This window comes from Leuciscus leuciscus (assembly GCF_965113295.1).
Source record: "Leuciscus leuciscus genome assembly, chromosome: 7".
Lineage (NCBI taxonomy): Eukaryota > Metazoa > Chordata > Actinopteri > Cypriniformes > Leuciscidae > Leuciscus > Leuciscus leuciscus.
This window is the reverse complement of record NC_138731.1, coordinates 34,684,673-34,690,146: the sequence shown is the minus strand read 5'-3', so window position 1 is coordinate 34,690,146 and position 5,474 is coordinate 34,684,673.

Sequence of the window (5,474 nt, the reverse complement as noted above, 5' to 3'; positions counted from 1 at the left end):
TCACTTGTTCTTCACTTCTGAGATTTAAAGAATTTTTAGCCATCAAAGGTCCTGTATGATCCTGTATTAGGTTAAGTCAAATCAAGTCACCTTTATTTATATAGCGCTTTATAAAATGCAGATTGTTTCAAAGCAGCTTTACAGTGATAAACAGGAAAATAATGATCAATGATGCAAAAAGAGTTCAAATCTGCTGTAAAGCCGCTCTAAAGAGACAGTACTAGTGTCATTATTCAGTTTGGTTCAAGAACTGTGTAAAGTTCATCAATTATGGAATGAGTTGAATTCAGCTAGCAGCTCTGGAGAAAACAGTGATGTCATCGTCCTGCTCAGTTCAGTTCTCATCCAATAGTGTCAGTGCAGTCAGATCAATAATATTGCTGAATATTAAGTGTCCCCAACTAAGCAAGCCAAAGATGACGGTGGCAAGGAACCCAGACTCCATCAGTTGACATAAATGGAGGGAAAACCTTGGGAGAAACCAGGCAAGGGTCGAGGGACCAGTTCTCCTCTGGAAAAACAAACCAACATGTTGTGATTATGATTCCAGGCTGCATCACGAGTCAGATTGTAGATTGAGCATTCCGAATATTTTATCCAGCTCCTTCTGCTGAAAGATTGGATACGTCACGCCAGTATTTGGAGGGATGAGTGGAAGCTGGTTAATAACAATTGTGTTTTCAAAGGATAATAACTTAAGACTTCGGTACTTTATTTATTGGTTTATACATTTTAAATATTTAATTTAATAATTATATATTGTTTATTATCATTATTATAGATAGTATCAGTATTATAAACAGTATATATTTATTTTTATTAATAAACAACAAACCATTTAAAAAGCAAACAAACAAAAAAACAATTTCCAAACAATTGTTGGTACCTTGATGCTGATCATCAACTTTCTCTGTCAACTCAGGCTTCGATCCGAGTTTAGGTGTGACATCAGTAGCGAACGGCCAATCACATGCTTAGAGTGAAACTGCGATTCATTTCTCGCGAGAGAAGCATCGTGATTCACTTCTCTCTTTGCAGAATATTACGAGATTGAAAAATATTAAGAATTTAAACAAATTTACACAGCAAGAAGAAAATAGCTGTCTATGAAAGAGGACAACTAAAAGAAAAAGTCTTGCTATATCAGTGCAAGTAAAAGTTGTGAAGTTAATTTGTACATGTGATAAAGGTATAGAGAGAATTGAACATTTAAGCTCGTTTTATAGCTTTTTCTATTGATTCTAAAGCGTATTTATATTACCTTTATATATTTATTCATTTAAACTGTGCATAATAATAACTGATAAACAAAAATTGTACATGTGATCGATTAATAATTACATAAATAATATCTAAATCATACAAAATTATTATTCTAAATAAGTGTTACAAAAAGCCTGACGATTTTGTCTTTAAAAATCATTTGCTATGTGACCTTTAATTTGGAGAAACAGGTGGAGTGGAGTGACTTGGTCCAATTTCGGTTTGCAACCTCTTACCTGGAACATAACCTGCCCCGGACCAGGTTAGCCGTGGAGCACGAGTTACTATGGCGATGAACACTGCTAAAAGCCGAACCACTTTCATGGTGCCTAAAACCCAGGGTTGGCGCAAACTAAACTGAAACATAGCTAGCCACCTAAACCGGCTTCATGGTTAGGCCCCTAGTGGGCCACTCTCCAACATATTTAGGGGAGACCGGGGATGGTTGTAACAATTTTGACCTTTCTGTCTATAGCTTTTAGTACTTTTAAGTCAGTGTGTTCAAAATGTGATCCAAACTAGTTACAAGTGTCTGCTATTAAATTACATAGCTATTATCTTTGCAACACAAACAGAAAATGCATGGTTTAGTTTCAAACACGAGGAGTGAAATGTTACAATTCACCCCATAGTCTGGGTTAGTTGTAACATACCCTGGGGTGAGATGTAACATTATGATATCCACCGGGGTGATATGTAACATCATGAAATAAGGATTTTGACAAAAAAAAATATTTTGAAAGGTTTTTATTCAACACTGACTTTTCAATATAACTAGTCATAGTAATTACCATTATAAATTGAACTTGAACTCAAAAAATGTTATACATAAAAATACCATACAACTTTGCCACAGATCTTATAGACTTTCCCTTTGTCTCATCTGATGCTTTCCTCAAAATTGTGAGAGAAACTCCTCTGTCTGTCTTTCTCTTCCAAGACCTAGGCATACTGAAATTCAAATAAAACATATATAAATTTAACTAAATTTTCTTGGGGTAGGTTATAACGTTTCATTGTTGTTACAACTAACCCAGAGTCTTGTTGTTACAACTAACCCAGAGTCATGTAGCCATGAACTAGCTCACCTTACAGCTAACAGGCAAAACATTAGCACTAACAACTTGCATGGAAAATATCTACACAGACACACAATAAACATAATAAAAGTTTGAGGAGTTTAACTACAAAGCAGAAATTCCCATAACAAAAACAAAAAAAGTAAAAAAAGTTACTTTCATACCTCAAATTAGTTTTTTCCACTCTAACATGTGCTGTGTCTCCAACAGGGCTCTACTTTTTCACATGTGGAATAAGAACTAAACTGAGCTTGTGCGAAGTGAATCAGGTGATTTGTAACTAGTTCCTGATTGGACATATTGGAGTTGTTACAACTGACCCGTGTTACAACCATCCCCGGTCTCCCCTACATTTAGAAAAGCTAAAATTATAATTTTATTTATAAATTGACTAGGCATGATTTGTTTCTAATAGTGCTGGATCTCAAATTCATCAGCAGTAATATATGTTGCAAGCAAGCAACTTTATTTATATAGCACATTTTTAAACAACAGACGTTGCCCCAAAGTGCTTTACAGAAGCGAAAACATTAAAATCCTATAACTAAGCAAACATAACTTATTCGAAAGCTAAAGAAAATAAATACGTTTTTAAATAAGACTTAAAAGTGGCAATTGATGGAGCTGACCTCACGTGGAATGGGAGACTATTCCAGAATTTGGGACCTACCACAGAAAAAGCACGATCTCCTTTTGATTATAAATGACAACGAGGGACCTTTAAAGCCGTTGCATGGTCAGAGGACCTGAGAACTCTAGAAGGAGAGTAGGGAATAGTAAGATCACTGATATAGCCTACTGGGGGGCAAAACCTGATAGGCCTTGTTGCACAATAAATAAAAAATCATAGGGGTAGATTATATCAATATTTCATCACAAGGTAATAATCAGTTTGAAACTTTATTTTCACCACTGCATCATGAATATTCTGCTCTATTGGCAGAGCAGCAGAAGGACAAAGACAGCGGTGTTTGCTGATAAACCTGCAGTTTTCCACTGGATGGCAGTCATGCTTTATCCACAGATTCAGATTGTGCTGCTGGCTGCCACATGCAACTATTTCTGAATATATTGATCAGGATCAGTGGTTCGCATGAACAGTTTCTAATGCATGCCATTTGTTACACGTACATGGCATTTGGTAGAAATATCCAATAAGTACCTTAATGGAGACTACAATTAGGCAAGGTTATGCATGATTATACGGTATATTTTCTTTTGTAATTAAGAACATTACGTTTTGAGACCAAGCAATTTTGCACTGATATCCACCCTTTACCATTTTCAGTACAGGAACATGTCATGCTTTTCCATGCATTGCATTTCTTTATACATGCTCTCAAGCCATTAGAGTGTTATCAGGGAAAAGCAGAAGATTATTAACATTATACTTCAACAGATAATCTTATATTAAAACTATGAAATAATGATTGCTGTCAAATATTTAATTCAAAGTGGCTTTTGTGTTACCATATACATGTATGCAAAATTATGGATAATAGATCATTTACTTTGTGTCTTAGGCTGTTTCACATTTTTAAAAGATAGTATAGTTCTGTTTGGAAGAGAGAAGTAGTGGATGAGTGGATGTGAGATTGCATATTGATCAAAAGGCTTCTTTCAAATGTCATTTGCATTCCCTGTGCACAATGTGTATTCATAAACCTTGCATTGGTACATGATTGATGTTGTCATCATTTTTATTTTTATTTTTTACAACTTCTTTAATCAAAAGGAGATGTTTACAGTATGAGAGCTTGCTGTTGTTTGTATTAAAGCAACCATTACAACAAAAGTATGTGCTGAAAACTGAATTTAACTGATATTTTTCTTATTTTAAGACAATCTTGGGGAACATTTGTGGTTGTGGTTACAGTTCAGAGGCAGAATCAGCCAACCAAATGTCTCAAGAAGTCTCCCTTTGGGCATGTTTTATAGTTCTCTGTGAGTCTATGCACCCATATCACCATTATTAATCCCGTAGCCAGTGAACTTTAAAAAAATAAGAGAATATTTTATTATAATATTGCATTTACAAATGCAAATTTGTAATTCCCATAGAGGGATATTTTCCTCATATTTAACACCAAAACATCCTGCTTTTTTCCCATGACTTCTGTCTTCTGAAATAATACTTCTGTGATTGATCATGCTTTTTTCAGAAATGATTTCTGACTAAATTTGAGTTGCAAGAAAGCAAAGAGGCCAGCCACCGATTTTCTTCTATATAAACACTAATATATAGGCACAAGACATTTTCCCTGATGCGATCACACCATCACTGTGTGGATCTGTTGCACTGCTCTTAATATTCACTCAAGTGTTTGTAATAAGACTCTTATTAAACAAATCAGCTGTTTTGCTGAGGATTATTGCAGCCGTATTTTTACTAATGTCCTTTACTAATATCCTAATATCTCAAGGCTGAATAGTTCATCTCTGGTTTCTTCGCTGAAAAATACTTCAAATAAATCTTAAAGCTATTATTTCACTGGCTGTAAATTGCACATCTTAGAACAGAACTGATAAATGCCATCCTCCAAGGTCTAAGGGGGGAAATCACTGAGAATGAATTGTACCCGCCAATTGTGTTTATTTGCACATGATGTCTGCATTGTTTGAAAGACATTATTCAAATTATGTAATTATGCAAAGCAGTTCATGAAGAAGCCCCCTTTCCATCCGTCCATCCATCTATCCGTCCGTCCATCCATCCGGCCATTCTTTCTATCAATTGTTCATCTATTTATCCATCCATAATCTATTCTTTCTGTCAGTTGTTCTCATCCATCCATTCTGTCAATTGTTCACCATCCATCCATTCATCATCTATTCTTTCTGTCAATTGTTCTCCATCCATCATTCTTTCTGTCAATTGTTCTCCATCATCTATTCTTTCTGTTAACTGTTCTCCATCTATCCATTCATCATCTATTATTTCTGTTAATTGTTCTCCATCCATCCATCCATCCATTCTTTCTGTCAATTATTGTCATCCATCCATCCATCCATCCATCCATCCATCCATCCATCCATCCAATAATATATTTAATCATCATTTGATGAATAACTAATGCATGACTGCTAAATCAACCTTTAAAATATATATTTTTTAAAGTTTACGTCACTGAA